Genomic DNA, 24,024 nt, shown 5'->3' with positions numbered 1-24,024 from the left:
CAGGCTTCCCTGTCCTTCACTATCTCCCAGAGTTTGCTCAAACGCATGTCCACTGAGTTGGTGATGCCACCCAACCATGATGAGATGGCTCTGTCACCCCCTTCTCCTCCTGCTCTCAGTCTTTCCCACATTCAGGGTCTTTTCCAGTGAGTCGGTTCTTCTCATCAGGTGGCCAAAGTATTGGAGTTTCAGCTTCAGCATCAGTCCTTCCAATGAATATTTAGGGTTGATTTCCATTAGGATTGACTGGTTTGATCTCCCTGCTGTCCAAGAGACTCTCAAGAGTCTTCTCCAGCACCACAATTCAAAAGTATCAATTCATAAAGTGCTCAGCCTTCTTTATGGTCCAACTCTCACATCCATACATGACTCCTGGAAAAACCATAGCTTTAACTATGTGGACCTTTGTCAGCAGAGTGATATCTCTGCTTTTTAATATGCTGTCTGTGTTTGTCATAGCTTTTCTTCCAAGGAGCATGCGTCTTTTAATTTTATGGCTGCATGGACTGTCCAAAGTGATTTTGGAGCCCAAGGAAATAAAATCTGCCACTGTTTCTACTTTTCCCCTTATATTTGCCATGAAGTGATGGGACCAGATGCCATGATCTTAGTTTTCTGAATGTTGAGTTTTAAGCCAACTTTTTTGCTCTCCTCTTTCCCTCCTTCCTTGGGTTTGATTAATTGGCTAGAGTGGCTTACAGAACTCAGAGACACATTTACTTATTAAATCACTGGTTTAGTTTTGTGTTCTTTGAGATCTTTATCTATTTATTTAAAAAATTTTTTGGCTGTGCTAGCATGAGGGATCTTAGTTCCTGACCAGGGATTGAACCTGCACCCCCTGCAGTAGAAGCACTGTCTTAACTCTGGACCACTAGGGAGGTTCTTTTTTTAAACTGTTTTATTTTAAAAAGATATAACTCAGAGATAGCCGCATGGAAAGAGATGTTCACCAACTTGAAAGTGCTATAAACCCCATCCTTTTGGGGTTTTATGGAGGCTTCTTATATAAGCATGAATGATTAAATCATTGGCCATTGGTAACTGATTTGATCTCTGGCCCCCTCTCCCATCCCTAGAGGTCAGAAGTGTGGAAGAGTTCCACCCCTCTAAAAACATGGTTGATTCTCCTGGCAGCCAACCCCATCCTTCAAGAGTGGTCCAAGAGTTACCTCATTAACAAAAGACATCTTTATCACTTTCATCACTTAGGAAATACCAAGGGTTTTAGAAGCTCTGCTAGAAATGCATGAAGACCAAATATGTATTTCTTATTATAAATCACAATATCACACCAATTTTTCAAGTTCCCTTCACAGCATATCTTATCAAAAGAGTAGGCCTGATTTGCTACCCACTTGCTGCCAACCTGGTTTCTAGCCTCACCACTATGGCAGTTCTGCCCAAGGCTTGAGGTACTCCCAGCCTCCTAACTGTAAAAAAACAGTGAGCAGTTTTAGTTGCTGTCTTGCCTGCACTTTGTGTGGTATTTGACAGTAAGAGCCACTCCTTTCTTTGTGAATCTCTGTTCCTTCTTGGTTTGCAAAGTACTCTACCCACCACCTTCTTTATAAGTGGTAGGTATAGGTTCTCTTCCTGTTCTCAAGTGTCAGTAGTCCGTACTTTTCCTTGTTTAGCCCTTTTAGCTTCCTGTTGTATTTGCTCCCTCTGATTATATCTCATATAATCTAAAGTTTGCTACTTGTTATGCAAGACACCTGACCTCTCTGAACTTTAGTAAAATGAGAGTTCTCCTGAAAAGTACATGTCAAGGGCCCAGCAAGGTGCCTGCCACAGAGACCCCCCAAGTGGTAGTCCTTTGTATTATTATTGTTGATAATAAAATAATGTCCTTATTTCCGCCCTACAGTTTTACATCTCTCTTTATTGTTGTTTTCTAAACTTTGTATTATGGTGATTTTTGATCAGTTCCCAGAATAGATAGAATTGCTTAATGAATCTCTGTGTTCCATAACTCAGCCCTGAGAACCATCACCCCCATGGCCAGCCCTGCCCCACTCACCCCTATTTTCTACAAAAGATTCAAACTTTAAAAAATAACCATAATACTATTATTATACATAAAATATCAAACCTTCTGAGATCAATTTGTAGTATATCAGATTTCTTTAAGACAGTGCCACTGGATATTCTCCAGGTGGGCATTCCTAGTGGCTCAGATGGTAAAGAATCTGCCTGCAATTTGGGAGGTCTGGGTTTGATCCCAGGGTTGGGAAGATCCCCTGGAGGAGGGCGTGGCAACCCACGCCAGTATTCTTGCCTGGAGAATCCCCATGGACAGAGGAGCCTTGCAGGCTACAGTCCATGGGGTTGCAAAGAGTCGGACACGACTGAGCAACTAAGCACAGCACACATTCTTTAGGTACTTCAAATTCAGCTTGTCCAAAGCTGAACTCAGCATCTTCCCAGAAGCCTGTTCCTCTCCCATCAACTTTGTGGGCCCTGTCTTGGTGATGGATACCACTGTTCATCATTCCTTCATATCAGGACTTTGGGAGTAGCCTTTAAGCTCCTCATTCTTCCTGACACCCCATCCAGCCATTCACCCCCTAGAGATCTCTAGTGTATGTCCCCTGCATCTCCATTGCCACTGTCTTACATTAGCAGGCTCTTAACTGGATTCTTTGCCCATGGGCATTAGCTTTTTAAGTGATCTCCTCTTTGCATTTCCATATTAATGCTATTGTCCTAACTTTTTTGTGGTAAAATCCACATAACATAAAATTCACCATTTTAATCTGTATGGTTAAGTGGCATCAAGTATATTCATGTTGTGAAATCACTACCACCATCCATCTCAAAAACAAAACCGGGAGCTGACCGTGGCCCAGATCATGAACTCCTTATTGCCAAATTCAGACTTAAATTGGAGAAAGTAGGGAACACCACTAGACCATTAAGGTATGACCTAAATCAAATTCCTTACGATTATACAGTGGAAGTGACAAATAGATTCAAGGGTTTAAATCTGATAGACAGAGTGCCTGAAGAACTATGTATGGAGATTCATAACATTGTACAGGAGGTGGTGATCAAAACCATCCCCAAGAAAAAGAAATTCATAAAGGCAAAATGGTTGTCTGAGAAGGCCTTACAAATAGCTGAGAAAAGAGAAGTGAAAGGCAAAGGAGAAAAGGAAAGATATACCCATCTGAATGCAGAGTTCCAAAGAACAGCAAGGAGAGATAAGAAAGCCTTCCTCAGTGATCAGTGCAAAGAAATAGAGGCAAACAATAGAGTGGGAAAGACTAGAGATATCAAGAAAATTAGAGATACCAAGGGAACGTTTCATGCAAAAATGGGCACAATAAAAGATAGAAACAGTATGGACCTAACAGAAGCAGAAGATATTAAGAAGAGGTGGCAAGAATACACAGAAGAACTATACAAAAGAGATTTTAATGACCCCGATAACCACGATGGTGTGATCATTTGCCTAGAGCCAGACTTCCTGGAGTGCTTAGTCAAGTGGACCTTAGGAAGTCTCACTAGGAACAAAGCTAGTAGAGGTGATGGAATTCCCCTAAACTATTTCAAATCCTAAAAGATGATGCTGTGAAAGTGCTGCACTCAATATGCCAACAAATTTGAAAAACTCAGCAGTGGCCACAAGACTGCAAAAGGTCAGTTTTCATTCCAGTCCGAAAGAAAGGTAATGCCAAAGAATGTTCAAACTACCACACAATTGCACTCATTTCACACGCTAGCAAAGTAATGCTCAAAATTATCCAAGTGAGGCTTCAACAGTATGTGAACTGAGCACTTCCAGATGTTCAAGCTGGTTTTAGAAAAGGCAGAGGAACCAGAGATCAAATTGCCAACATCCACTGGATCATAGGAAAAGCAAGATAATTCTAGAAAAGCATCTACTTCTGCTTCATTGACTACTCTAAAGCCTTTGACTATGTGGATCATAGCAAACTGTAGAAAATTCTTAAAGAGATGGGAATACCAGACCATCTTACCTACCTCCTGAGAAACCTGTATGCAGGTCAAGAAGCAACAGTTAGAACTAGAAACGGAACAACAGACTGGTTCCTAATTGGGAAAGGAGTACATTAAGACTGTATGTTGTCACCCTGCTTATTTAACTTATTTGCAGAGTACATCATGCGAAATGCCAGGCTGGATGAAGCACAAGCTGGGATCAAGATTGCCGGGAGAAATATCAATAGTCTCAGATATGCAGATGACAACAGTCTTATGGCAGAAATCGAAGAGGAACTAAAGAGCCTCTTGATGAAAGTGAAAAAGAAGAGTGAAAAAACTGGCTTAAAACTTGACGTTCTAAAAACAAAGATCATGGCATCCGGTTCCATCACTTCATGACAAGTAGATGGGGAAACAATGGAAACAGTGACAGATTTTATTATTTTGGGGCTCCAAAATCACTGCAGATCATGACTGCAGCCATGAAATTAAAAGATACTTGCTCTTTGGAAGAAAAGCTATGACCAACCTAGACAGCATATTAAAAAGCAGAGACATTACTTTGCCAACAAAGTCCATCTAGTCAAAGCTTTTTTGACTAGTCAAAAGTTTTTCCAGTAGTCATGTACAGATGTGAGAGGTGGACCAAAAAGAAAGCTGAGTGCCGAAGAATTGATGCTTTTGAACTGTGATATTGGAAAAGACTTTTGAGAGTCCTTTGGGCAGTAAAGAAATCAAACCAGTCAATCCTAAAGGAAATCGGTCTTGAATATTCACTGGAAGGACTGATGCTGAAGCTGAAGCTCCAATACTTTGGCCACTTAATGTGAAGAGCTGACTCATTGGAAAAGACCCTGATGCTGGGAAAGACTGAAGGCAGGAGGTGAAGGGGATGACAGAGGATGAGATAGTTGGATGGCATCACTGACTCGATGGACATCACCTGGAGTTTGAGCAAGCTCCAGGAGTTGATGATGGACAGGGAAGCCTGGCGTGCTGCAGTCCATGGGGTTGCAAAGATTTGGACATGACTGAGGGACTGAACTGAACTGACCCATTCCCCTGGCTCCTGGTAGCCATCACTCTATCTTCTGTCTCTATAAATATGACTACTCTAGGTACTTCATACAGTATTTGTCCTTTCGTGGACAGAGGAGCCTGGCAACTGTGCACACAGCACAGCTATTTCACTTAACACAGTGAGGTTCAAGGTTCATCCATAATGTAACATGTACCAGGATTTTTTTCCTTTTTATTGATGAATAATGGTCTCTTGTACATATGTATACCACGTTTTATTTATTCACTCATCACTTGGGTTGCTTTTCAGTTCAGTTCAGTTCAGTCACTTAGTCGTGTCCGACTCTGTGATCCTGTGGACTGCAGCACGCCAGGCCTCCCTGTCCATCACCAATTCCCGGAGCTTACTCAAACTCATGTCTATTGAGTCGGTGATGTCATCCAACCATCTCATCCTCTGTCATTCCCTTCTCTTCCCACCTTCAATTTTTCCCAGCATCAGGGTCCTTTCTAATCAGTCAGTTCTTTGCATCAGGTAGCCAAAGTATTGGAGCTTCAGCTTCAGTATCAGTCCTTCCAATGAATATTCAGGACTGATTTCCTTTAGGATGGACTGGTTGGATCTCCTTGCTGTCCAAGGGACTCTGAAAAGTCTTCTCCAACACCACCGTTCAAAAGCATCAGTTCTTTGGCACTCGGCTTCCTTTATAGTCCAACTCTCACATCCATACATATCCACTGGAAAAACCATAGCTTTGACTAGATGGACCTTGGGTTGCTTTTACCTTTCAGCTATTATGAGTAATGTTGCTATGAACATGAGTGGACAGACAGCTCTTGAGATCCTGCTTTCAATTCTTTTGGGTACATACCCAGAAGTGGAATTGCTGGACCATATGGTAATTCTATTTTTAATTTTTTGAGGAACCGCCCTACTGTTTTCCACAGCAGCTGCACCATTTTACACTCCCACCAGAAATATAGAAGTGTTCCAATTTTTCCACTTTCTCACCAACACTTGTCATTTTCTATTTTTTTTTTTTTTAATTATAGCCATCCTACTGACTGTGAGGTGATATCTCATTTTGGTTTTGGTTTGAATTACCCTAATGATTAGCATTATTGAACATCTTTTCATATGCTTATTAGGCATTTACGTATCTTTTTGAAAAAAAATCAGTTCAAGTCCTTTGCCTATTTTTGAATTGAATTTTTTTGTTGTTGTTGTCTCATTGCATGAGTTGTCCTTTTTCTCTGTTAAGAGTATACTTTGATGCACAAAAGTTTTTAATTTTGATATAATCTACTTTATCTGTTTTTTCTTTTGTTGCCTGTGCTCTTGATATCATATCCTGCAATTACCTTTTACACACATGCATTTATATCCTTCCACTATCTGTTTATAATCCTGCTAGGGTTCCCTCTTTCAGACTCCTTAATGATCTAGTCTCTGTACTTCCTCAGTCTCACCTCTTGGTGATAGCTCCACCCAAATGTACTTATCAAGTCATTATGAATTACTGCATAGCTCTGAACATTCATCATTCTTTACACTGGCCAGTCCCACTTTCTGTCCCTCTTTGCTTTTCACTAAACTTTTGTTCACCTTTAAGACTTCTTCAATACTTCCTCCTCTAAGAAGACTTCTTTGACCTTTCCCAGAGTTAGGTGATTTCCTTGTGCTTCATTGTTGACTTTTACTAGAACAGTTAACAAAGCATGTTGTAAGTGTTGCCTCGCCTGTGTCCTGTCCCTCCAGGTAGACGGTAAATTTCTTAAGGGCAGGACCCTATCCCTGTCTTGTCATCTGTAGACAGCTCAAACTTAGTTGAACTATTGAACTGGAATCTCTGCCATTGTTCAGTTGTTTTGACCTTAAGAGAACTAGTTAAAACTCCCTGGGCCTCAACTTTCTCATAAAATTATTATGGTTTATTGAGATTATGTTTGTAAAGTGATTGGTGCTTACTTTGGCCCCGAATAAATGCTCAATAATGAAGTGTAATTATCATCAACTTGTTGGATTGATATCACAAAGTCTAATCAGTTGTGCTGAAACTGTGTACCTCAGTTTGGGACTTGAACCCACAGTCTTTTAATTAGAATCACTCATCTGATGTCTGGATTTACTGAGGCTCATGTTCTTTGTGTCTCAGTGCAGAAGGAATTCAGCAAGAGGCAGAGTGATAGGCAAGAAGTAGATTTGTTAATACAAGATGCTTGTGAGAGAGAGACAAGCGGGCAGGCGACGGGGCTCTGCCCCGAGGATTAAGTGGGCTACAATTTTATAATCAAAGGCAAGTGGGGGAGGGGTGAAAGACCGCCTTCTTCAAGTAGATGTCAAACTTACTTCACTAGCTCCTCCTTTATATTGGGCAGGAGATTGTCTGACTCAATAAGATCAAACTAGGACTGTCATAGTCCTTTTTAAATCAGTAGAAGGGTGATGACATTTTTCTTTCACCTAATAACCTGGGGCATATCTAGTGCTTTTCTTTATGGCTTTATGGGTGAGCCTGCTTCATTCTACCATGTGCCAATAGCATTCTTGAGCGATCATGAACCTACAGTGGTCTCCTGTCATTTCCTACGTTTCCCTCTCTATAGTCCCATACTGGGACTTCTGCAACTACCTGTATAACGACCCTATTCTATCCCTATCTTAAATAGGGACAAAAATCTTAAACTCCCACAGCCGCAGTTTTTCCTTCTGTAAAGCGAGGTGTTTGACCTGGTTCCTCTATAGTAGTGGTTCTCAAACTAGGTTGCACCTTGCAGTCATCTGGGGAGCTTTAAAAATACGGATGTCTAGGTCCCTCTCCCAAAGATTCTGATTTCATTAGTGTGAGGAACAGCCAGACACGGGTATTTTTTAAAAGCTCCCCTGGTGATTCTAATGTTCAGCCAGAAGTAAGAACCACGGATCTAAAGTTTCTTCCAGATATAACTCATGGATATAACAAGTTGAGCTGCCGGGACTGTCTGGAACCAGAGGGATGGAATGTCTCCTAGCATTCTTCTGCTATCACTGTTAGTTTAGCAGGAAGCATTATTGAACAGGCTCACTAAGCTGGAATTCCGAGAGTGATTGTGGATTCCTGAATGTTTAATACTTAGCAGCTTCCTCCTTCCCAGGAAGGACCCGGGGGACCAGGACTCTGAGTAAGAAAAAATTGGTTTCTCCTTACCCCACTGCTCTAACCCAAGGCCTTGGAGGCAACCCTAGGGTGTTGTACTGTGGAGTCCTACTTGGTCTGGAGGAGAGGGTGGAGGGAAGGATCCTTGGTATAGACTTGGTGGGGAAGCTTGGGGCCCTGACTAGAAGGGGGTGGGGACTGAGAGTCACAAGCATGCATTCCTTTCTGGTGCTTCAGCACCATATTCACAGCCTTTACTTATATGAGTCCCAAAACAATCTTGAGAAATACAAAGCAGGCATTACTGCTCCCATTTTGTAGAAGAGAAAAACAAGCCTCTGGATGGTTGAGAACCGCACTGAAAATTACACAGTTGGGTCAGCAGCAGGGCCAGCATGACAGCCCCTGAGTCCTGACTCCCCATCCTGGTCTCTCTCACTGTGTCTGTGCACCCAGAGTGAGGTAATAGAAGACATATATTGGTCCTTTTCCCTGGTTCCTGGCATGGAGCTCCCCAAACTCTTGTAGTTTCCTTGGAGATGGGAGTGTTTTTTGTTCTAATGATGAGACTCTTGGTGGGGCCTGGATGGCTCCTGGATGACCTAACTGGAGAGACCAAGCCAGGATTAGAAGCTTGGAATTTTCATCCCTGCCTCCAATTTTCTTAAAGAAGGGAGAAGGGCTGGAAATGGAGTTAACGATCAGTCGTGCCTACATGATGAAGCCTTCATCAAAATCTCAAAGGTTTGGAGCTGAAGGAGCGTCCAGGTTGGTGAGCACATCCACATGCTAGGTGGCTGATACACTCCGAATTCACCGGGACAAAAACTTCTGAACTCAGACTCTCCCAGACCTCGCTTTAAGCGTCTTTTCATTTGGCTGGTCATCTGTGTCCTTTATCGTTGTTGTTCAGTTGCTAAGTCCTATCCAGCTCTTTGTGATCCCATGAACTGCAGCATACCAGGCTTTTCTGTCCTTCACTGTCTCCCAGAGTTTGCTCAAACTCATGTCTCTTGAGTAGTCGGTGATGCCATCCAACCACCTCGTCCTCTGTCACCCCCTTCTCCTCCTGCCCTCAATCTTTCCCAGCCAATGAATTGGCTCTTCACATCAGGCGACAAAAGTACTGGGGCTTCAGCTTCAGCATCAGTCCTTCCAATGAACACCCAGGACTGATCTCCTTTAGGATGGACTGGTTTGATCTCCTTGCTGTCCAAGGGACTCTGAAGAGTCTTCTCCAGCACCACAATTCAAAAGCATTAATTCTTTAGTGCTCAGCCTTGATTTTGGTCCACCTCTCACATCCATACATGACTCCTGGAAAAACCATAGCTTTGACTATACTGACATTTGTTGGCAAAGTGATAGTTCTGCTTTTTAATAAGCTGTCTAGGTTTGTCATAGCTTTTCTTTCAGGGAGCAAGCGTCTTTAAATTTTGTGGCTACAACTACTGTCCACAGTTATTTTGGAGCCCCAGAAAATTAGATCTGTCACTGTTTCTACTTTTTTCCCATCTATTTGCTATTAAGTGATGAGGCTTAACGCCACGATCTTAGTTTTTTGAATGTTGAGTGTTAAGCCAGCTTTTTCACTCTCTTCTTTCACCTTCATCAAGAGGCTTTTTAGTTCCATTTTCACTTTCTGCCATTAGAGTGGTATCCTTTAATAAATTGGTAAATTTAAGTAAATGTGTCTCTGAGCAAATAATCAAATCCAAGGAGGAAGAGGTCATGGGAACCTCCAGTTTGTAGTGAAGTTTGACAGATGCGATGGCGGAGGATGAAGTGATTAGATAGCATCACCAACTCAATGGACATGAATTTGAGCAAACTCTGGTTTGCTCAAACCAGTGAGGACAGAGGAGCCTGGTGTGCTGCAGTCCATGGGGTTACAAAGAGTCAAATATGACTTAGCAACTGAACAGCAAATAGGCAGACATTGTGGATAATCTAGGGGCCTACTACTCGTGATTGGCATCTGAAACTTGGTTGGTGGGAAGGGGAGGCAGGCTCATGGGACTGAGTCTTTAACCTGTGGGATCTGATGCCGTCTTTAGTAGATAGTGTCGAAATTGAGTTTAATTGTAGAACACCTCGCTGTGTCACAGAGAATCGCTTGGTGTGGGGGAAAACCCCACAGATCTGGTGTCAGAAGTGTTGTAAGTGTGGTGGTGGTGTGAGAGTAAAGGAAAAACACAGGTGGAAAGATTGAGGTTTTTCCTAGAACACCCAGGTAGCTCATTCTTTCTTGGCTCCTTGGAATCGAGCCATGGTTCTAAAAGGCACCTCAAATGCTATCGTGAACAACTAAACTCTACCCAGTTCCCCTGTGATCCGTTGCCTCTGAGCATAGCAGTGCTACCTGGGATCATTAGCCAATGCCTTCTGGTTTTGCATAGTTTGGGGTGTTCACTGCTAGCTTTGAGACTTGGACATTCAGGGACGTGTTTAAGTTATAATGGCCTATGTGTCCTGGGACACACAAGAGCACTGTTAGCCAAATGCTGGGTCACAGACAGGGGTTGGCCCTTGGCCACTGGGTCAAGATGAAATGGAAAAACCAGAACAGGGGCGTGATTTTTTTTTTTTAACTAAGGTCAGTTTAATCTAAAGCCCTGTTTTTTATTCTGAGATTATGTATTTCCTACTTTCTTTGGTGTTGAAATCGCCTTTTGTGAAATAGTAGTGATGGTAGACAGTAGTTTATTTTCATGTCCTGAATGACATAGTTAAAATGGTTACCCTGAGTGAATTCCCCAAATGGCTTTTGAAATGTTATTAATCCAAGGAATCCTGAGTCTGGTAACCCTCACCATTTTGGAGGGCCCTGTGATCCTAACTCATAAGGGGTATGGATGGCCATAGAGAGAGCCTCACTCAAGGGCAGTGGTAAAACATTGAACAGTAAAATAATTAAAATGCATGAAGTTAGGCTTTACCACCCATGAGTTCATAGGACCACTTTGGTTTTATTGAACAAACCTTATATGGTGCTTTCTAGATGCCCAGCCCGGTAGCAGTTGCTGCGCAAACATGATCTCATTTCATCCTCATCAAACCTATGAGGTACATGCTATTATTATCTTTGCCTCTATGTTAAAGATGAGGAAACTAAGATGTGAGGGTATTGAAAACCTTGCCCAAGGTCACAGCTAGTTAGTGACAGAGCCAGAAGCTGAAGCCAGGGAGTCTGGCTCTGGAGTCCATGCTCTTAATCCTTAAACCATGGTGCCTGGTTGGAAGCAATTTCAGACTTTTATGGCATGTAATGATCTATTTTCAACCTCTGACTCCATGGACAGAAGCTGCCTATGGACTAATCTGCTTGATCTGTGTTGAACAGCTGTCAATGATCTTTTTTGAGCCCTTTCCACACCACCACTAAGAGAATCAGTGGATGGCCCTTGGACAGAACCTGGCAAGTCAGTAATGGCAAAAGCGATGAACTCTGGATAAGGTCAGCAAGTCCTTGTAGCTTGGAACTGAAGTCTGTGCAGAGGCCTTCTGGGAGGTCCGCCACATGAAAACATGTGGTTTTTCATACACAGGTTTTAAAGCAGCCAAACCCTTTTTTTTTCAATCATAGACACATGGGCAGTTAATACATACATACACCCTATATATGTGAAATCCCTTCTTAAAACAGATACAAGTGGAGGGTGTGTTTAAGCAGAAACAGGGATCTAATTGACCTAACTCTTATCCATTAAGCAGTATTGAGTCCGGAGAAGGCAATGGCACCCCACTCCAGTACTCTTGCTTGGAAAATCCCATGGACGGAGGAGCCTGGTGGGCTGCAGTCCATGGGGTTGCTAAGAGCCGGACACGACTGAGCGACTTCACTTTCACTTTTCACTTTCATGCATTGGAGAAGGAAATGGCAACCCACTCCAGTGTTCTTGCCTGGAAAATCCCAGGGATGGGGGAGCCTGATGGGCTGCCGTCTATGGGGTCGCACAGAGTCGGACACTACTGAAGCGACTTAGCAGCAGCAGCAGCAGTATTGAGTCACTATCTGGGACCCCAGAGCTTTGAAGAGCACAGTTTGAAAACCATTGCTCAGACCAGGGTTTCCTGGAGCATGTCCTACAAAATATTAGCCTTGTAAGATGCTTTGTAGGAAAAAAAAAGTTTTATGGTCAAATATGTTTGAGAAACTGGGTGTTTTATCCTTGCTTTGGGATTTACAGTTACTCTTGCCTGGAAAATCCCATGGATGGAGGAGCCTGGTAGGCTGTAGTCCATGGGGTCGCTAAGAGTCAGACACGACTGAGCGACTTCCGTTTCACTTTTCACTTTCATTCATTGGAGAAGGAAATGGCAACCCACTCCAGTGTTCTTGCCTGACAATCAAAGGGACGGGGGGAGCCTGGTGGGCTGCCATCTCTGGGGTCGCACAGAGTCGGACACGACTGAAGCGACTTAGCAGCAGCAGCATTAGCAGATAAAGAATCTGAAAAGCCCTGGAAGGGCGTGAAACCACTTTTAATGCACAATTTTTCTTTTTAAAAAATGGTTGAGTTACTTTATATTTACACAGTGAAATACTATAGAGCAATAAAAATAAACAGTTGCTACATACAGATGCATCTTATTAACTATAATGTGAAATGGAAGTAGCTAGACACAGAGGCATGCATATGTAAGAGTCCATTTATGTAAGGTTCAAAAACAGGCAAAAATTCATCTATAGATTGAAAGTCAGAGTAGTGATTATCAGTGGGAGGTGAAGTAGTGCCTGGGAGGGAGCATGAGATGAGTTTTGAAGCTTCTGGTTATGTATCTTGATTTGGGTGGTGGTTACACAGATGTGTTTACTTTGTGAAGGTGAGTTTTGTGCATTTCTCTGTATACATGTACATTTGTGTTATACTACAGGAAAAAAAAAAAGGGAGAAGCAAACAAAATACCAACACTGAAGGGATCAAAAAAGAAATGTGCATGAATTTAACTCATAAAAAATATAATTGCTCTCTTTTTTTTTTAATACTGCAGAATTTTCCTCCTGGAAAACTCAGAATGAAGAGTTTCCCCTGGACCACTATTAGAGATAAGATAGTAAGCTCTGAGCAAGGAGACCCACATTTGTTTAATTCTCTAGTCTGTATCTGTTTCTGATCTCCATTCCTGCTGCTGCTAAGTCGCTTCAGTCGTGTCCGACTCTGTGCGACCCATAGACGGCAGCCCACCAGGCTCCCCCGTCCCTTTGATTGTCAGGCAAGAAACTGGAGTGGGTTGCCATTTCCTTCTCCAATGCATGAAAATGAAAAGTGAAAGTGAAGTCGCTCAGTCGTGTCCGACTCTTCAAGACCCCATGCACTGCAGCCTACCAGGTTCCCCCGTCCATGGGGTTTTCCAGGCAAGAGTCCTGGAATGGGGTGCCATTGCCTTCTCCGATCTCCGTTCCTAATTCCCTGTTTATTAGTTTCCCATTGCTGGTGTAACTAGTTATCACAAATTCATGGCTTAAGGCAACACCAAAGCATTATCTTAGTTCTGGAGGCCAGAAGTCTGAAGTGGGTTTCAGTGGATTAAAGTCAGGGTCTTTTTTCTTTGGCTGTGCTGGGTCTGGGTTGCTGTGCCCAGGCTTTCTCTAGTTGTGGTGCATGGGCTTCTTATGAGGTGGTTTCTCTTGTGGAGCACAGGCTTTAGGATGCCTGGACTTCAGTAGCTGCAGCTTGAGGGCTCCAGCGTGCAGGCTCAGTAGCTGTGGCACACAGGGCTTAGTTGCTCCCTGGTTATGGAATCTTCTGGAACCAGGGATTGAACCCATATTTCTCACATTGCAAGGCAGATTCTTAACCACTGGATCACCAGGGAAGCCTAAAGTCAAAGTCTTATTTGGCCATGTTCCTATGTTCCTTCCAGAGGCTTCAGGGAACAATCAGTCCCCTTGCCTTCAGCTTTTAGAAGCTGCAGGTATTCCTCAGCTTGTGGCCCACTTCCATCTTCATAGCCAGCAACAGCCAGCCAACTCTTTCTCACATCACATCACTGACGCTGACTCTTGTCTTTCCCTCTTTTACGTTGAAGATCCTGTGATTCCATTGATTCCACCTGGAAAATTCAGACTACACTCCCTTTTTAAGGTCAGCTGATTAGCAAACTTAATTTCATCGGCTACCTTAATTCTCCTTTGCTCTGTAATTGCAACAGTGTCACAGGTTCTGGGGTTTAGGCCATTATTCTCTTCTATCTAAGGGTTTAGATACAATCCTGGTACTTAACCTATTCTCTTTTCAATTAGCATGGATTTTCTTTCAGACAGTTAGCATTGGACCCCAAAAATAGTTCAAAATAATTGTTTGGATGTAAGGAAGAAGCAATGAACTCAACTCTCCATTGCTCAAATGAGAGATTTATTTATTTTTAACTAATAGGACCCTCGTTACAACAGTGCTATAGATACTGAGAAGGGAGGACCCCAGCTCGTGGCAGGCTTGGAAAACAATGTGTGTCTCAGGGACTACACCCTCTTCCAGTGAAATGCAAGCATCCAGGGATAGTATCTGACATCTGTAGAGAAGCCAAGAAAGCAGATCAAAAGACGGGTGCTCTGAAGTTGTCGGAGAAAGCAATGGTACCCCACTCCAGTACTCTTGCCTGGAAAATCCCATGGATGGAGGAGCCTGGAAGGCTGCAGTCCATGGGGTCGCTGAGGGTCAGACAGGACTGAGCGCCTTCACTTTCAGTTTTCACTTTCATGCATTGGAGAAGGAAATGGCAACCCACTCCAGTGTTCTTGCCTGGAGAATCCCAGGGACGGGGGAGCCTGGTGGGCTGCTGTCTCTGGGGTCGCACAGAGTCAGACACGACTGAAGTGACTTAGCAACAGCAGCTCTGAAGTTGTGGTGACATAATTTATAATCCGAGATCTTACAGTTATGAGTCAGTTCCTTTTGTGTGGCTCAACTGAATAGTTTCCACAGTATTGAAAGACTGCTGTTCACAGTGGCTCCTTGGACTCGTAAAGAAGGAAGAGACCCAAAAAGTCAGTTGTTGCCCAGGCAGCAGGCAGCAGGAGGTGGCACAGATTGGCTATTGCCATGGCAACATCGATTCCTGTCCCCCTGGGCAGGCCTACGGTAGATAGCAATTTCAGAGAACACGTGGACCACCTGCATCAGAATTACCTGGGGAGCTAGTTGAAATATTAATTCCCAGGCCACACAGCCATAGACTGGGATGGGGTCTGGAACTGGCTTTTTTGAAAAGCAACCCTTATTCTTGGTTGTTTGAGAATCATTGACTGAAGAAAATAAAGCATCCCTGTTAAAAATCCCTGTACAAACCCTTGTTGTATATCCTTAGATGAGGCCTCACCTCTTCGCTGTGAAAACTAGAGCCATTTTCTTGCTTACGAAGGCCCAGTCTTCAAAAGACAAAGTAGATGTGCTGTCCCAGGCATTTATAATAAGTGCTCAAGAAAGTGCTGAGAGTTTAAATAGGCATTTCATGATTTCTGTAAGAATGGAACTTTTTTTTTCCCAAGGAATATCTAATAACATCTCACAGAACTAGTCATGTCAAAATATACTTTGGAACTCCCCAAATAAATTTCCCAAATGGGGAATTTAAGGAAAGAGCAAATTAGCCAAGATGGAGTGGTCAGTCTCTCTCAGCCCACAGCCTCTTGCTCTTGCCCCACGTTTTGTAAATAATGATTATGTAGCAGCTGAGAGCACTTACAACACTGGGCATGCCCGTCAGGAGGTATGTATTTGGCCATAGGCTACTTTTATTCCGTAAGCATATATAAGCTCCACCTGGGGAGACCCTTTTTTGCTGTTGCCAGGAGAGAGGTTCGGAGGAGGCGATGGCACCCCACTCCAGTACTCTTGCCTGGAAAATCCCATGGACGGAGGAGCCCGGTGGGCTGCAGTCCATGGGGTCACGAAGAGTCGGACACGACTGAGCGACTTCCCTTTCACTTTTCACTTGCATGCATTGGAGAAGGAAATGGCAACCCACTCCAGTGTTCTTGCCTGGAGAATCCCAGGGACGGGGGAGCCTGGTGGGCTGCCGTCTATGGGGTCGCACAGAGTCGGACACGACTGAAGTGACTTAGCAGCAGTAGCAGCAGCAGCAGGAGAGAGGCTACGTTATGCTGTGTGGTTATGTTATGTTACGTTGTTATGTTATGTTAGTCTGCTGCTACGGCTGCTGTGCCAGACAGGAGAGAATAAGTAAGTCTGCGATTCTTGTGACTTCTCACATTTTCTTCCTGTCTCTCAGCTCGTGTCTTGCCTACCATGGGTTCAGCGAACAGTGTGCACAGTGAGATACAGCAAGACAATTGGTCTCACGAACAGGATCAGCAAGACAGGGGAAAACTGTTCAATATCACTGGGAAGGAGTAGGGTGGGACTCAAGCAGGGTTCGATATGAACCCAGGACTGGAGAGAATGGCTAAGATGCAGCCCTGAGTCTCTGATGTGACCAAGAGGCACCATTCTTTCCCTAGGAAGGTGGGACTATAGCACATACATAAAGAAAACTACAAAGGCTTCCTGATTTTTCTAAGAATCATTGCTGTTAATGAGTCACTGTTGCTGATGAGAGTGTGTTCTTAATATAGATGCTGCTTAACCTGAACTTGTGAAATGCTAGGGGGCTAGCAGTTCTGGTCCCACAGTGAAGAGTGTTCCATCTTAATTAAGCCCAACAAATTGTCATTTAGGAACCAAAATCTGAATGGTTGGTGATGGAACAGATCTACGTGGAAATAAATTGTACTAGTATCTCATTCAGGTTCCCGCTCTAAGAGACTGCTGATGACTTCACAAGGAAGAACACGGGGATGTAAGAATGAGAGCCCTAATATGCTTTCTTTGTTTTTTAAATAATTTAATCACACTCAATGCATTGTGAAAGACATTAACATAAAATCCACTCACAATCCTACAACACATTTAGTTACTAATTTATTTATGTAAAAATATATATGGAATCCACAATGTACCAGACCCTGGGCTAGGTGCTGAACTCACTCTCGGGGGATGAGATAAAACACAGTGGACAAGACTGTCCTTGCTTCTCTGGAGCTTACAGCCTAATGAGAAGGCAGATATTAAAGACACAAACACACAAATATTTAACTGCCATTGTGGGAAGTGGAGGGAAAGCATGAAAGAAAATGCTGGGGTAGTGAGATTGGGAAGGCCTTTCTGAGTTACATTTAAGCTAAGGCCCTGAATAGAGTTCACAACGTAAATAGTGCTTTATGAAGGGTTGTGGGGACCAGCAACTGAAAAGTGACAGTTTGAAATGAGCTCAGTGAACATAGAGGAAATGGTCCTACTTATGTATTTGATTTCTTTTTAAAAAATTTCTTTTCCATTTTATTTTTTAATATTTTTATCTGTGTAATAAACATGTGTTTTTTCTTTTCCATTATGGTTTATTTCAGGATATTTAATATAGCTCCCTGTGCTATACAGTAGGATCTTGTTGTTTATCTACTCTGTGTGTAATAGTTTGCGTCTGCTAATCCCAAACTCCCAATCCATCCCTTCTTTGAATACTTTTTACTATGGTAAAATATATATAACATGAAAGCTGTCATTTTAACCATATTTAAGTGTACAATTCAGTGGCATAAGTACATTCACAGTGTTATGCAACCATTACCACTGCCTGTTTTCAACACTTTTTCATCATCACTAACAGATGTTCCGGACCCGTTAAGCAATAGCTTCCCATTCCTCCCCACTGCCCCAGTCGCTGCTAACCTCTAATCTACTGTCTGTCTTTATGAATTTGCCTATTTTAAATATTTCACAGAAGTGGTATATAATATTTTCCTTTTGTGCCTGGCTTATTTTACTTGGTATAATATTGTCTTGGCATAATGTTTTTAAGGTTATCTGTAATGTAGCATGTACCAGAACTTCATTTATTTGTATGGCTGGTCTGTTGTATGGATGTACCATGTTTTGTTTATCCATTCATGTGTTGATGGACATTTGGGTTCATTCCACCTTTTAGCTACTGTGAACATTGGTGACTGTATGTGTGTATCCATTAGAATCCCTGTTTTCAGTTCTTTTGGGTATATACCCAAAAGTAGAATTATGGTAATTCTAGGGGCTTCCCTGGTGGCTCAGTGGTAAAGAATATGCCTGCAATGGCAACCCACTCCAGTATTCTTGCCTGGAGAATTCCATGGACAGAGGAGCCTGGTGGCCCACAGTCCATGAGGTACAGAGTCGGACACGACTGAGCAACTAATAATTTTCACACACTTGGTTTAGGATTATGAAAGTATATTACTATTTCAAACTTGGTTCATTTAGAAAATCACCTTGATTTTTATTTTTTTCAAGCATCTGTTTTGTTTTTTTAAAATCCTCTTGGGCTCAAAGATCCAAAAGAAACACTTTTTAATGTTTTACCAGCTTCATCAACTTTAGATTCTGAGCCATTTAATTAAGTCCAGCAATAAGTTTGTTATTTCGGTTACTATTTCAGAACTAGTTGATACCATGGGCAATATCTAGTCTCCATCTTTTCTGAGAAATTGTCAGGAGGGAGAGAACAAATATTAAGCATATATTATTAGGAGCTATGAAATGTACTTTACATACAGCGTACCTCTTAATTCTCACATCAGCCCTCTGAGATAGGACTCACTAGGTAAAGAATCTGTCTGCCAGTGTGGGAGCTGCGGGTTCAGTCCCTGAGTCTGGAAGATCCCCTGGAGAAGGGCATGGCAACCCACTCCAGTATTCTTGCCTGGAGAATCCCATGGACTGAAGAGCCTGGCTGGCTACAGTCCATAAGGTCACGAAGAGCTGAACATGACTGAAGTGACTGAGCACGCAAGCATACACATGTTTAGCTTTAGGAGGAACCACCAACCAAGGCTGCACCATATTACTTTCCTACCAGCAACGTGGGCGGGTTCCAGTTTCTCTACATCCTTACCAACGCTTACTTCCTTTTTCTTTTCTTCCTTAAAGTAGGTATGAAGTAGTATCTCTATGTATTTGGTTCTTACTCTTCTGTCTCCTCAGGAATCCGTCTATCACGAAACTCTAAAGTTCTTCGGGGCCACTAATGTAGCGTGGGTCTTCTAATGACCTGATTTCATGTTTTACCTAAGTGTCTAATTTCTTAAATAGATGTTCAGCAACTCTGGGGTTAAGTATGGAGGATATTCGATAAATAGGATTGTAATAAATGTTGCAGATCTTGTCTCTCTCATGTTGTATACACCCAACAGAAGTTTCCAACAGGCATCTAGGAGTTCTTTGCTTGATTCAAATGAGTTAATTTTCATGAGTGTATGAGGCAATTGATCGGTTGGTTACATCCCATTCATTGAAACTGCAGACATGACCTCTGTCACTCCTCTGCTTTATGCTATCTGGTACTTATGATAAGGCTGCAGATCATTTATCTGATCTACAGTGCCCTGCGAAGTCTGGTTCCACCTCCTTCTGGATCATTTTTTGGCCACTTTCTCCCTTTTTCTTAGGCTGCTGTATATTCTGCAGATATACAAGGTCCAGCCCTACTTCAGGACCTTTGTGCCCACAGGTCCCTCTTTAATGATTTCTCTACTCCTCCAAGTAAGCCCCTCTCCTACTTTTTTTTACTTTAGAAAGTTCTATTCAACCCCTGGGTTGGGAAGATCCCCCGGAGAAGGGAAAGGCTACCCACTGCAGTATTCTGGCCTGGAGAATTCCATGGACTACATGCAGAGTCGGACACGACTGAGCAACTTTCACTTTGATTCATCTATTCGAGTTCCAGCTAAGATGTGATTTCCTCAGAGAAATGCTTCCTGACCCTCTCCCTGCCCCAAAGCTGACCCCCTATTTTGTTCTCCCTCAAAGCATCTTTTACTTTTCCTGCATAGCAGTTACCAGAATTGTAGTAAAATTATTTGCTTATTTAAAGTCCATCTTTCTAGGCAGTCAGAAATGTGCATGAGGGCAGAAACTCATGTCTCTATTGGTCAGTATGAGGCACATGGTAGGAGCTCAGTGCATATTTTTGAACTCATGTAGGTGCTCCTAAGTCCTACATGGATGTCCTGTCTCTCAAGTTGAACTAGATGTTTCTAGTTGGACTAAATGTTTTCTAATTAATTGTCTCCTCACATAATACCTGTACTGGCATTATTATAGTTAAGTGCTGACACTGTGCTATTAGAGAAAGAGAGATGAAAAAGAAAGGAGACTTGCAAGGTGGCTGTTTGGATCTCTGACTGAACACCCTGGGAGAAAGCTTTGGGGGCAGGCTCTTTCTAGGCCGTAGGCCAGGATGTTGGGCAATGCTTTCATTTCTCTGAGGGATTCTGCCAAGAAGCAGAAAACTGATGAATGACCTATGAATGCAACTCACATTCTGGGTGATCCAGAGTTTATGGTATTCTAGGGGAAAATTGTGTTAATCAGAAGGGTAGGGCAGCCATGTAGGTTCTTAGGCAGGAAGTTTGGTGAGAGGCCATCCAAGGCCACAGTGGGATGGTCTTTCTTGCCAAGTACTGCCTGAGCCCTTCAGCCAGTGTCAAGATAGAGACACCAAGCAAGCCACTTAAGGCTCTTTGCTTCTATAGGCTCTCCAGCCTTCTGTTAGAAGGTTGTTTCATAGTTGGCGTGGCTTGTCTTGCTCCTGAAAGTTGTGAGACCAAGAATCTTGTACTTTTGCTTTTTTTTTAGCTTAATATTTGATTTAAAAAGCAATGCATGAGTGCTTTTATCTTCTAAAACATTACAACTAAAGCTAATACCCCCTTTGAACATTACCCAGAATCTTGGTCTTTTACCCTTATCTTTAAAGATAACCTCTGATTAGAAGTCTGGCCTATAGCCTTACAGTCTGTTTTGAAAGTCTTAGTTTGGGCTGATGTAATGGGATACCTGAGACTGGGTGGTCTCTAAATGATAGAAATTTATTTCTTACTGTTCTAGGGTCTGGGAAGCCCAAGATCAAGGTATTAGCAGGTTCAGTGTTTGGTGAAGGCCCACTTCCTGGTTCAGAGACAGCGGTCTTCTCTTCTTGCTGTGTCTCACAGGGCAGAGAGGAATAGGCAGCTCTCAGGGATCTCTTTTATAAGGGCACTAATTCTGTTTACTGCCCTCACAATCTAATTACTTCCCAAAGGCCCACCTTCAAATGCCATCACATTGGGGCTGAGGTTTCAGCATATGAATTTGATGGGTACACATATATTGTCTATAGCAGGATGATAAATTATGGTATGTATGTTTGTGTTTTATATTAACTTTTGACTTTGAAATGTTTAGATTGACAGAAGAGTTACAAAGATAGTACAGAAAGTTTCAGTGTGCCCTTCACTCAGCCTGTCCTAATGTTAATGGCTTACATAACTCTGGTTCAGTGACCAAAACTAAGAGGTTAATATTGGTACAATACTATAAACTATAGACTTTATTAGAGTTTCAACAGTTTTCCTCCTAATGTCCCTTTTCTGTTCCAGGATCCAATCTAGGATCCCAAATTGTATTTAATTGTCTTGACTCCTGAGTCTCCTTCAATCTGTGATAATTCTCAAGTCTTTTCCTGGCTTTCATAACCTTAACAATTTCAAGGAATCCAGGTCAGGTATTTTGTAGAATATCCCTCAATTTGGGCTTATTTGATGATCTTTCATGATTAGACTGAAATTATGCATTTTGAGGAGAGTGTCTATATGAAATCAATCAATCTCATGCTGCAACTTGCTGTTTTCATTAAAAACTATGATTTTGAGATAGATCTAAATTAGCATATAGATCAAGGTCACTTATTTAAAGTTCTGTACAGAATTCCTTTACTGTAAGAATTTTCTATATTTTATTTAGCTATTGCCCGATCAATGGGCATTGGCTGATACCAAATTTTCTTTATTTGCAGTATCATAGCAATTATCCTCGTTCATATCTCCATAACATCGGATTATAGTAGATAACTAGAAGCGGCATTGCTGAGGCATGGATTTAATAGATGTTGTCTGATTGCCCTTTAAAGTGGCTGTGCCAATTTACATTCTGATATTATGAAGCTTGAAAATTGTTGCCAGTTTGAGTTTTAATTCCATTTCTCTGGTTACTACTGAGGTTGGGCATCTCTTTGTATTATTACTGGCAATTTATAACTTTCTTTCTGTGAACTGCCTATTTACATTTGCCCATTTTTCTAGTGAATTTTTTTCTTTTTGATTTATTGCATCCTTGATATGTTGCAGATACAAATCCTGTTTTATATATTACAAATGTTTTCTCCTAGTATGTTATCCCTTTGTTTCCCATTTTTTTTCTTTATTTCATCTAATTTAAAATTTTTTTCTGATTTTTTTCTTTTGGAAACAAAGTTCTTGATTACGAAAGTAATATAAACAGTGTAGAAAATCTGGGAAGTTTACGAAAAAATATAAAGAAGAAACCGCCCTATGTCTTTTTACTGAGAGAAAACCCCTATGAAAACCATACTCAATTACATATTTCCTTCTAGTCTTCGTGTGTGTGTGTTTGTGTGCATGCACTTCATTTTATCACATTGCATATATATATTTATTTGCTTAGTGTCATGATCTTTAGACACAAACTCTGGCCTTTTTCCATGTGCACTTGGTTTAAAAGTAGTGTCAGACTACCTTTAAACTCCTATTTCTTTTCCCCACATATCCTGAAAAATCCAACAGGTAAGAGGTCAGGGCCTGTCCTCAGCCGACCTGTACTGAAGTTGGCTCAAAAACACAAGAGAGGGTAGAAATATTCCAGCAGAGCACTTATTAAAAAGTCTTGGAAGTTTTAGTTGACTGCAAGCTCAATGAGTCAATAATGCAGGTGCCAAGGATTTTATTTCTTGACTGCAAGGCAATAAGCCCTACGAGGCCTGCTTTGCTCTGATGGTATCACAAACATTTGATTCACTCTTGGGCAACATACTCTGAAGGAGCCACAGTCAAACTGACCACATGTGTGAGAAGAATGAAGACAGAGACCCTCAAAATCAGGACAAAGGAAGAAACAATGGAAGCAATGTGAGATACTAGTTTGGAAAAGAGAAGATCTTGGGCAGAAGTCTTCAAGTATCTGAAAAGGAGAAGGTGGGAGAGAGATTAGACCTGTTTGTTCTCTGAGGCTCCAAAGAGGACTTGGGCCAGAGAGTGGACGCTGAAGAAACACCTTCTGGCTGGTCAGAGCTGCTGAGGCGAAGGCTTTCTGTCATTGAGCAGCTTTCTTTCAGACGCGAGTTGGTTGGGGTAGGAGTTGATATAATAATTCACCTTTTTTTTTTTAGGATTATGTGCCAAGACTGTGCCGAGGACATTTCCTCTATTATCTTATTTCATTCTGTCATCATCCTAAGAGGTAGGCACTGTTGTTAAGGATGTATTAACACCTGTATTAAGGATGAGGGAAGTGGTATGATGAACTCAGGTATATCGCACAAGATCACACAGTTGGCGAGCTGTGGAACCGAGACTCCAATCCTTTCTGACAAACCTCAAAGTCGTACTTTTATTATTTTATTTATTACTTTTATTTTATCGTATTTTATTATTGGGACTCAGGCGTAGTTTGGGCCAGAGGACTTTTTGAGGTCCTTTCGTCTGGAAGATTCTGTGACTGGGAAAAACGGATGCCTCCACCCCGCTAAGGGAAAGCGTCGGAGTGTCAGTGAAGTAGTCCAGGGCCCTGCAGAAGGCCCAGGGATGGAGACCTAAAGGACATGGAAGGGTTGTCAACGTGCGTCACCCGACAGCTCAGCAGCAGGCGATGTTCTGTTATTTGACGATCCCCAGACCCGCGCGAGGGACCGGGACGCTGGCGCGCCTTGCGTCCGCACTCCCGCAGCGTGGCCAGGGAGCGTCGCGGCGGCCGGGTTCTGCGGCGGAGCTGCGGGACGGAACAGCGCGCCGGTCCCTGGCTGGGCGCGAGCAAAGGGGGCGGTGCCGGGG

The 24,024-nt window shown here is 42.5% G+C and overlaps 1 long non-coding RNA gene across 1 annotated transcript; it reads left to right on the top strand.

Moving 5' to 3' along the window:
• Positions 1 to 16,095: 16,095 nt before the first annotated feature.
• Positions 16,096 to 20,229, top strand: LOC123331319. Its single transcript, XR_006547878.2, has 2 exons — positions 16,096 to 16,294; positions 19,714 to 20,229. It is a non-coding gene; the product is annotated as an uncharacterized LOC123331319 (long non-coding RNA).
• The last annotated feature ends 3,795 nt before the right edge of the window (positions 20,230 to 24,024 follow it).

Source organism: Bubalus bubalis, chromosome 23 (genome assembly GCF_019923935.1).
Source record: "Bubalus bubalis isolate 160015118507 breed Murrah chromosome 23, NDDB_SH_1, whole genome shotgun sequence".
Classification (NCBI taxonomy): domain Eukaryota; kingdom Metazoa; phylum Chordata; class Mammalia; order Artiodactyla; family Bovidae; genus Bubalus; species Bubalus bubalis.
The sequence above is the reverse complement of the archived record's forward strand: the minus strand, read 5'-3'. Positions and strand labels throughout refer to the sequence as shown.